Genomic DNA, 11,098 nt, shown 5'->3' on the forward strand with positions numbered 1-11,098 from the left:
TTTGGAGAGTCACTGTGATTTTCGTCAGAGACTTCAGCTCTTTGTCTGAGCTTAAGCCTGCATCCTCAATGTTACTGATTCTCTGCTCTGCTGCAGTGAGTCTGTTGTTGACTGTGTGCATGTCAGCCCTGACCACTGCGATCTCTAACTGGATTGCATCCGTGGTTTGTTTTGTGGTCTTTGCCAGGTCATGGACTTCTGCTAGCTTTTTAAAGATCATTTCCAGGGTACCGTTAATGTCTGGTTTCTGTTTAAGCGGTGAGTCAGATAGCGCAGGTTCTCCCTTGTTTTTTTTAAGTTGCTGGTAAGCCTTGATTCCCGCTCTGCCATTTTCCCCTTGGTTCGCAGGTTTGTCCGGTGATGGGCAGTTTGCTCTACTCCTAGATTTTTTGGCTTGAGTTGGCTTGAGTTGTGTGCGGAGAGCTTCCGCTGTATTTGCACTCTTCAGGTCTTGGATTGGAGCAGCTTTGCGGGGGAACGTATGGTATGGGATTGTTCGCACTTTAGGGCTTTCGTTGGGCTCCTTTGTTTGGTCCCCTCTGGCTCTAAGACCCCCGACTGGGACCTCGATCAGTGGCTGCAGAGATTATGTATGGGAGTCACGATCCGGTTACTATTGACCTGCTGCCAGTTTCTGTTTTCACTTTCCTCTGGCTTTTCCTAGGCTGCTGGAGGTCTGCTGGAGGGTGTCTTCCCCTTTTGTGGTTATGTTTCTTACTCCAAGATGCGGTTTGGTTTGAGAGCTTTAAAACCCACACCTGTTGGGCTCCACCCTATGTTAGTTGATGGTGGCCTTGTTGTGGTTAGGTTACTGTGCCGCTAGCGCCTCGGTTATCACTTCCTTGGGGGCCTCGTTCGCCTTCTCTCGCACCACTTGAGCCTGGGACCCTTATTTTATCTTTGCCACGCTTCCTCCCACGCCTTCACCCTCTTGCGCCTTCTCTCCTCCCTTCTTACCGGCAACTAGGTCTGATCCTTTGGCTTCCGTTTCTGTGCCCCTTCTATGTCTCCCGCACCCTCTCTCCCCTTTTCTGCTTATCGGTGTTTCCCCTGGTGCTGCCTGAGGCGTGGCAGGGGGTATCACTTCTTCTGCTGTTGTGTGCCTTTCAGTTTCGTTCTGGCACCATTGTGTACTTTTCCTCCCGTTTCTCTAGTAACCCCGCACACGTTTGTGTTATCATTCGTTAAAGGCCTGAGCCGTGATGTATGCCTTGGGCAGGGCCGTGATCATAGGGGCCTTGCTTCGCTCTTCCCCCTATGCTCCTAGCGTCTTCCTTCATCAGCGGTTGCAGTTTCGGTTTTGTTTGACCTTGCTGCCATTTTGTTGAGAGGACCCTCTATTTTCCCGCGGCCCCCTCCTCGGTTTTATGCCCGGTGTTGCATCCACTACCCTTTTAGGACCTACGACCCTCCGCTCCTGCCTAGCCACGCTTGCTTACCGGTGTTGGCTTACCGGTGTTGACTTCCCAGTTTAGGCTGAGTGGATCGTGTTAGCCGAGTGCAGGCAGATATCGGCGGGGGTGCGATTATGCTCTGTTCAGCTTCCGAGTTGGTTATTGCCCCCTCATACTCGTTTCACCAGTCATTTCTCTTTCACCACGCATCGCTGGTTGTGTGGCGGCGGAGTCTGTCTCCGTCTTCCAGTTTCGTTTTCACGCCACCATTTTCTCTGTCTTTTGCTGTTGCGTTCTCTGCCCGTTATATCCACTGGTGCCCCCGCATAAGTGTTCCTCTCCCCTTCTCCCTCTCTTCTCTTCACCTTTCCCCGCACTCTGGTCCACTGCATCCCGCTATTCGCGTTTGCATGCCAGTATTGGTAAATATCGGGGTAAGGCTTGGGTGGGTGTGGGCAGCCTCTACTCAGCTTCTTTGTGAGCTCTAGTGCGTGCACCCAGGTCTACTTCTCCTAATCCCCACACATCGCTGCACAACCTTGGCTCGCTGCTGCTGGCTGTGGGTGGTTGTTGATGGCGGGGGATCTTCTTACCACTTTCAGTTTCGTTTCTTAGCCGCCATTTTCTCCATGTCTTTTCGGTACCTCGCGACGTCCCCTCGCGATTTTCTCACCCCAGCTGAGTTCAGGTGCGTTCACACGATCATCAGCAGGAGTAGTAAGTGTTCCGACGGCCAAAAATGCCTTTTGTGCGCCTTCTCTGTTTGGTAATTCTCTTGGGTTTGGAGTTCATCTCCCTGATCCGACGGAGCAGCGTACTCAGGCAGGCATCCTCAGTGCCGTCCAAGCACCAGTCCTTCTATTGGACACAGGTTGTTTTGAAAAAAATAGTTTCCCGTTTGGGGTTGAAAATACAAGGACAGATGTATGCTGTCCCTTGCAGGGCTCCATCCCTGCATTATCAGTCAATCACAGAGTGTCTGAAACTGAGGCCTGCCTAATTATAACATTCATGTGCAATTTGATGTGTCACCTAGTACTACATAAGTTGCATCGCAGATTGCATACCACTACGTAAACTAGTCTGTGTGCAAAATTCACACCCGGGTTCCTGGTTTGTGATTGGAAAATAGAAACTCAGGGCCCAAGTACCAACAAACAGTTTACCAACACTTGTTACCGGAAACCCAAGATCGGAAAATCATCCTACAATCAGCCAAGCCAAGCAGAAAGGAATCTGCAAACAGCATAAACAAACCACCTCATGATCATCAAATGCACTTCTTTTCAGAAGGACAGCAGGCCCTGAAGAACTTTCTCGGCTTCACAGCACCAGTTTACCACAATGTGCTGTTGCCACATCATTTGCATGTCTAGTTATGTTTTCAGGTGGGCAAACTAACACATTTCCAAGGACAGCTGAATCAGAGCCAAGCCGAGGGTCTGGCTGGGCTCAAAGAGCACAAGCTTACAGTGGTTTGCCCACCTCCGGTCATGTATTAATATTTACATTTGTCTCACAGCACTCTGCACCTAAGGAAGCAAGGTATTTTGTTTCTGATTTAAAATAAACAAATAAATAGGTTACATGAAGCAGCCATATTTGATTATTTACATTTTGACATAGTGTACTAAATGTGTGTTAAATAGAACCCCTCAACAAATACAGATTGCTTAACACCCGAGATAGTAGACACAGACTCGTAACATGCCACCACACATTGGCTGCTTGGGCACAATAAAGAACAGTGAAAATAAGGTGGGGGTGAAAGTTTTGGGTTATTTGCGACAAGAAAGCAGACCTCAGCTTAACGCACCACTGAGGTCCAGGCACTGACATTAGGACCAGCATTACTTTACAGTCTGCAGTTCTTAACCTCTGCCTATGGAAGTGGGCTTTATTGCAGTTTTCTAGAATGAGAAACCCACCAGTGGGCCTTGAGTCACGTAAGTGGGTTTTTCTCCTCGCTGATCACCGGTAGAGTTGCTTCAGCATTCTTATTAATGTTTTGTAGAGCTCATAGCTGTATGTGTATAAGTTCAGAGAACTCCTGTGAAGCGTTTATCAACACTTCATTGGTTATTTGACTGCCAAAAACCAAAAACGTGTTCCTCAAAGTCCAAGGCTATGACTAGGTGCACACTTTAAGTTTAGCAAAAACACATGACTCTAAAGTTGAGATATGGTGGATTACGACGTGGGTTTCAACTCAACACCATCTGGCGGTCCTAACATCAGTGGATACTGTTACCCATGTAATTTCCAAAAAGCTTTCAATAAACATTGTAGTTTATTTATGAGGTCTACTTCCTATGACCCGGTCAAGGAATTGTTGTATAAAGAGAGCATTGTTCTAAATGTGTTTGTTATTAAACAGTGTGGGGTCTATTGGGACTTCCTTGCAAGTCCTCTTATTATAAGAAACATTGGTGGCATTCAGATGCGTCTGAGGCACTGCAGAAAAAGTTGTGCAGAAAACCTTACTATTTTCCAAAAGGGATACAAGGGAGTTATAGAAGTGCAGAAGTACTGTACTGAAACATTTGTATAGCGCTTACTACCCCCATGTGTGATGCTGGAGTGCTTGCCTATACGAGTGACAGACTACCTCATGTAGGGTGTTTGTTTGGCTGTGTGTTGTCTTTGTTTTGATCCTGTATGGGAAGTGTTTCCAGGTTGTGCTGTGCATGAGGACCACCGAGTTGCAGTTATTTTATTATGGGACACATTACTTAGCAGTGTCATAGATGAAGAAGTGTGAGAGAGAGGTGCACAGTTTATGGCTTTCAGCAAGCTGGCAGCTTTGAGAAGCTCTGCAGGTCCATTTTTGGTATCTCTTATGTTTATAGTTCACTTACGTGGTTACTGTACTTTGTTGTCCAGTCTGAGATATTTTGTTTAAAGCTTATGGTCCTGAACAGGCATAGGCTGTAGGGAGACCTGGTGGAGATATCTGCTGGGATGGACTTTGTTAATATTCTCCCAAATCTGATTGTCATTGTGAAACGCCAAGAAGTGGCCATAGTATGTTGCTAGTCTGGACCTGCAGTGTTGGAGTAAATTAGAGTCCTTCGTTTACTAGCGTTATGTGGAAGATCCCTTCAGTTTTTTTGAGCCTGTTAAATTGATGATAAGAGGTAAAGGCTTTTACAACGCAGGCCATAGCACGCATGCTGTTTCCCCGCAAGCTTAACAATGCTTGCCTTAACCACGCATATGTGTGGTTAAGGCAGTCGGCGTTCTAGCTGTCTGAGCGGATGGGCGGGGAGAGGAACCGGAAGGCATGCAGCAGGAGGACTGTGATGTGGCTTGGTAAGTTAGGTTGGGGCTAGGGGGAGATGGGGTCATATTTTATGGGGTGGGGCTGGTTTTAGGGCTCAGGGCGAGGGGCTATTGTCGGGGTAGTTTTTAGGGCAGGGGCAGAGTTTTAGGGCTCAGGGGGAGGGGCAGTTTTCAGTGCAGGGTGCTAGTTTTTAGGGCTTAGGGCTAGGGTGCTTGGTTCGGGGTACTTTATTGGGCAAGGGAACAGGTTTTAGGGCTCAGGGTAGGAGGGTCTGGGGTAGGATCTTTTCCACATATATACATTTACCCAATAAACCTTTACAACGAAATTGGTTGTAAAGGCGTGTGTGGTAAAGACATGGTCGTTGTAAAGACCGTGTAGTTAAGGCATGCGTTGTTTAGGCATGCATGGTTGTGTCATACAACCGATGATAAGTGGTTTGTTGGACTGAAATAGTACAGGAGGACGGATATGGCTCTTCACAGTTTTGTCTTCTATAAGTAAACGAGTGTCAAGCAGTAAATGGGAATTATTAAGTGGCCTGTATTAACTACAATCGACTGTTAAAGTGATATGGTATTGGTTTTAGTGTGGTTTATATATTGTATTGTAATTGCATTATGTATGGGATAAAGAGCCCCTGGCGTACATTATAAGGATATTGCAAGTGACTGAGAGTCCCATAACCACACAGAGGAATGAGGATGAAGGCCAAGTTCCCCCACAAGGTTATGTAACTCAAAGGTGACTTGCAGTATCCTTATCATGTACACCAGGGGTTACTTTTGCCCATATAATACATGGTCACACTATCACCTCTCCCACAAACCACTTAAAACCCTGGGGCGTTGTGGGGCTCCGCGGGGCCCCCCACATTGACCGCGTGGAAAGAAAATATGGACTGGAGTATGTTAAGGGAGAAGACGGTCTATTGCGCTAGAGGCCGCCCCCGGAAGTGGCACGCCATCTGGGGGCGGTGGAATCAATACAGGGGGGGAATATGTCTTGCCCCGGATCTGGATCCTCCCGAGGAACAGCTTTCCTCCTAACCTTCTTTCCAGCTCAGTATGGTTTATGGACTTTTTTGGCCTCTGCTGTCCCCCTTCTTCCTCTTTACACTGTACTGTAACTGGTAGATGAGTGGGGTCCGGCCTCCCCTGGGGGGCTTCACCATGGGCTTTCAGTGTTCTTGCCTTGCTGGGGTTTGTTGTGTGTTTTTGTGTTTACTTAAAATTGAACCTTTGCACTTCTCCTTTCACGGTACTGGGGACGCATCTCTGTTTCTATATATCGATGCTGCCGAACCTCCGGGTTGTCGGCTGAATAGCTGTGTCCTGACTTTTGAAAATAAAGGTTTTTAAAAAAAAAAAAAAAAAAAAAACCCTGGGGCGTAGCTCCTTCATATGAAATAGCAAACATGTTTGCAAACATGAAGAATCAAAATAAAACCTTTTGTGCAAAATCAAACAAATCAAAAATCGGTTAGATGTTTGTTGCAAAGAGATATTAGAAACAGTTCAATAAAAGTCAGCTTTTTTAAAGAATAAAGCTGCAGTAGTTTGGAAGGTGTAAAAATATGCATAAAAAATCCAACTTTTCTCTAACTATATAATGAGTGCAAACAAATTAACATGATATCTCTGCTTGTCATTGCAAGCTAAAAATAGCAAGAGAAAGAAAAGCAATGTCTCTTCCTTTTTTTTATAGCTGCTTCAATTATTCTCCATGACCTGACCTGCCGTTCACCTCAGCTGCAGCCTCTGGCAACAGGCACTGTGAAGTCAGAACTCCACTGTTATAGCTTACAATAGTCAAGTTCTGACATGAGTGGATTATAAAGGAATTAGAGAAAGCAATTCATACAGAGATTGCGGAATCCCTTGTATTATATAGCACTTACTACCCCTGATAGGCATTGTGCTTTTAAACTGGGCAACTCACTCACTGCTCCAGATCCCAGCGTTAGTGTTGGGGGGGTGGGGTTGTAGTTATTGTTGGTTATTGGAACTAGTCTCGTGCTCTACAGGATCCATTTTATGTCTTACTCCAGTTTCTATGCAGTAGATTACATTAGTAGGAATTAGGTGGGATCTTTAGTGGAAGAGGGTGATTGTCAGCACCGCAATCAGAAAGCATTGGGGCAAGCAGGAGTTACTGGGCTATTCATGGGGACTGAGCTTTTTCTCCCGATGTCCCGTGACCCGGCCTACTATGGATACTGAGCAACTGGGCGAAGTACCCTTTCATCACTTGTCTCTAAGTGGTAGCACAGGTCAAGCAGTCTAAGGCTTTTTGGGGGAAGTAAACTCAGAGGCGTGAGCACAGGCTCACAACTCAAAATACGTTCAACAACAATAAATGATTGTCCAGTCAAATGCCTGCTTCTATGAAAAAAAGAGTATTTATATACAATGGCATTTGCAAAGAATACACACAGTACTCTGAGGATGGAGCTGTAGTGTTTAATATGTGGGCCCCTGAGTCCCTCTCCCCTCTCCCCTCTCCTAGTGGTAGTGGTTATTTCCAATTGACTGTGGGCGACATTCAGGTTAAGCTCGACAAGTAGTCTATGTCACAGTAGTCCATCTACAACTCTTTATTAAAGTCAAAAGAGTTCCATCACGGAGCACTATCTGGCAGGCAAGTTCCCCCGTGCCATCTGTTCAGTCAATCACTCTTACCCGCACCAGCAGGCAGACATAAACCCAGCACATGTGTGCCACATACACACCATGCAGCACTTCACACCAAACTGAGGCTAAGGGAGAGTTAAGAACACAGCAGTGAAACTTTAAATGAGTGACACAGATAAGTTCCTACTGCTGCCACCACCGCACTTGTGCTGCTTAACTCCTGATAAAGAAAACAGAAACAGGAGTGAACCCGTTAGCCCAGCTGAGACCGGGTAAGTATAGCAGCAAAAGGACAATGTCTCCACTGGTAAATCATGTAAGGGAACTGTTAAGCACAAGAATTAATCATATTGCACTGGAAAGGGACAAGGGAGACCAAAAGGAGGGTGAAGGGTTGTTATTTGTAGATGGAAGCACAGAATACAACTAAATTACAGTAACCATAACAACCATATGTGCACTGGGGGTGTCGTGGTGAGTGAACGGCGCAGTGACACAAGTGATTAGGCAACAACGTGGAGCGGCGAAGGGCAAATAAACAATGAGGGTCAAACAAAAGTATTTACAAGGTATTTACAATCACAAACGTAATTCCGTTATTTGTGAATGACCCTTTAAATACCGCAAATGGCGTTGTAGAGTCGACAGCGTTTCAACCTCTTTACCTAGAGGTCATCATCAGGACTATGGTTACATGATTCATAAAGTACTTCTTGTGACAAGGAAGGGGGGGTAGAAAAGTCCAAGGGGAGTCAATCTTGAGGGGCGCGGTGGCGTCAGAGAAAACAGTAGTCAGGTTACTGTGGTGCGTATCGTTAGTGATGGTTCGTGCACCTGTGAAGAGCTAAAGCGTGCAAAGTACTTGGCAGCGCTCGGAGGTGTTGGTTCAGGGATCAAGGGAATCGGGTCCGCCTGTATATCGAGGTCGAGGCAGTCCAGGACGAGGAGCCGGGATAAGTCCGGTAGCGAGGGGCCGTTGGGACGAATGAAGTGAGACGCTTCATTCGTCCCAACGGCCCCTCGCTACTGGACTTATCCCGGCTCCTCGTCCTCGACTGCCTTGACCTCGATATACAGCCGTCCCCAAAACACCTGCACCTCCCGAGCGAGATCTGTTGCTCCTTTATCCCTTGCACCATGCTTATCCATCTCTTTCACGACATCCTCCCTTGCTTTTCTTTTTTATTAATATGTGAAGTGCCTTCCTCAGCCAACTCTCTTACTCCCTTGCCATCACCTGCTCCGCAGTTTCTCCACGAAACTCCTCACAGTCTTTTACATAGTGCAAAAAGGGGTTCGAGTAACTAAGATTAAATGTTATTTTTATTGGCCAGCCTCAATGGTATCCGCCATCTTGGATCTGTAAGTAAACAAAACAAATGATGCCCTCTTCATTGACTAGGGGCGGGGTTTACATAAATAGCATTGGTAAAATCAATAAGTCTGACTCACAGTATGCACAACACAGCAGTGCTTACCTTATATTCCCCAAGTGTTAGCCACACACTGATAATGTATGTCCTTTTTCCTTTTATCTCAGATGAAAGAGATGGGTCACTCGTTAAAAAAGAGAGACAACTTGGAATACCTCTCAGTTCCTTTTATGCGATAATCAGGAGGTCATCAAACTTTTGTCCATTTGAAAGGAAAAGAATAAAAGTTGTATTTTCACTATTCAGTCATGAATATATTAAAGAAACGCATAACCTTGCTTCTTCTCTCGGCCAATCTTTTATGCACATCACACCTGCATCCAAACACCTCAGCAAACAAGACTAACACCTACCATCCAAGTCCCCCTGACTGAAAACAACTGCCCTACATCCAATCTCTACAGCTTTCTCCAGACTCAAATGCAACAACCGTCCAAGTACAAGAAGCATTTCTCAGAATGAATCTAGTGTCTAATTGTGATTCAGTTAATTCCCTCTGAGGGTACAAACCTGATACTTCTGAGTAAATCCACTGATAAGCCTTAAAGATGCACAAACCCAAATGTATAGCACTTGGGGTTCAGTGCTCCACACTTTGCAACCACCTGAACCCACTTCTCGCGGCTGAGTCAAAGCATGGTACTATGTGCAGACCCCTGGAAACTGAGCTGTGCTTCCCAGCCTTAGACTAAACCTCTGCCACGAAACGGGGTGCATATAATCAGTTGTACAACCAGAAAACTCTGAAGTTTGCCTGTGGTGCTGTAAAGAAAAAAAACCTTTGTCTTAAATATTTCAGAAAAGTCGCTCATGCAAAACAAGAGTTCTCCTTGTCATGACTCGAGAAACAAGAAAGAAATTATGTGGAAGAATTTCTCGAAAAAGCCTGCTGCACCTGGAATGAGTGTGTGTTGGGAATTATAAAATAAGTGACATTGTTCTGCAACCGGTTCCCTGGAAGTTGCCTAGGGAAGTCCACTAGGTATTGAAAGAGATCTGTGTTTTTTGTGATCTCCATTTGGGCAAATATTTTTGTTGGACCAAAAGAAAGAAGCCCTTTAGAACCTTACTCCTCAGGGCCAATGACGTGCTCGGTATTTAACACTGTTTTTGTTGAACTGCTACAAGGCTGTAGAGATAAGGGGGCAGTGGGCACCAAAATCTTTGATATAGAAAGAGTATTCCTTTGGCGGCTGCCCCGTGGTCATAACTGTACTTAAAGCACCTCAGCTGGGGGGTTTGATTTTGATGTTTGATTTGATTTTGATTTGACGTTGATGTTTGATTTGATATTGATGGGGCTTTGTGATGTTTTGCTGAATGACCAAGGCAGTGTCTTTGGTCTGTGAAGTTTTAACCGAAGGTGACAATTCCTCGAGCGGGCAAACCCTGATGTGATCAAAGGAATCTAAAGTGGGGCTGGAAACATTGGTATTGTGATTACAAGAGGTTCTTAGGACCATTGACTCATTAAAAACTGCTTGTTTAGTAAATTCTTTTATGAGAGGGGGTTCACTCAGGTCCCAAAACCTTGTATGCACATAGTTGAGAGTTGAGGAGCTCTCTTGCATTGTTTGTGGTAATTCGGCCTACCGCATTCTTTTCCACAACACTCCCAGGGTGACAATAGTACTCTTTACCACACACTTCGGAGGACATCCTACACTTTGGCGAGGCATCTTAAACTCAAGGATGGAGCTTCGAGCTGGATATCTTGGCCCTTTCCCTTCTTGTCTCCGCCCGATTCAAAGTGTTCACATATTGTGATGGCCAGCATACTCTTCGACCTGCAGTTTGGCTCAACGCACTCCAATCTTAATACAATCTTTTTCGTGGTCTTGGCGTTCTTACGGAAAATTGGCTATGTTTGACCACCATAACCGCTCTGCTTCTGATCGTATCGCCTCTTTCCATGGGAATAGAGAGAATCCTTTCCCTTCTTGTCTTTTGGGTTTCTTTGTGGGGCTGATGCTTCCCACACTTCTTGCAGACAGCCCTGTGAGTTTTCGGACGTTCGCCATCTTGCCAGCAACAGCAGAAAGAGCTGGGCATTTTACACTTTTATCTAGTGGGGAGAGGAGTTGGCCTAAGGGCTAGGGCGGGCGACCTTGAATCTGGGTAACTGGGTTCGAGTCTCAGCAATGACGCTGAACATCCTGTGATTCTGGGCAAATCACTTAATCTCCTGTGCCTAACATAAAAAAAATAATAATAAAATGAATGTGTCCTGATGTAATGCAATTGGTGCTATGTAAAGCGCTCTGATACCCGATTCGGGTCAAGTTCGCGCTATATAAACCTCTAAAAAAAATGTTTTAAAAATTAGTGTACAGAGCCAATCCAAACCTACTAATA

The 11,098-nt window shown here is 45.6% G+C and overlaps 1 pseudogene; it reads right to left on the reverse strand.

Moving 5' to 3' along the window:
• Positions 1-10,403: 10,403 nt before the first annotated feature.
• LOC146867861 (large ribosomal subunit protein eL42-like) lies at positions 10,404-10,795 on the reverse strand (annotated as a pseudogene).
• Positions 10,796-11,098: the final 303 nt, after the last annotated feature.

Source organism: Triturus cristatus, chromosome 1_2, assembly GCF_964204655.1.
Source record: "Triturus cristatus chromosome 1_2, aTriCri1.1, whole genome shotgun sequence".
In the NCBI taxonomy this organism is placed as follows: Eukaryota; Metazoa; Chordata; class Amphibia; order Caudata; family Salamandridae; genus Triturus; species Triturus cristatus.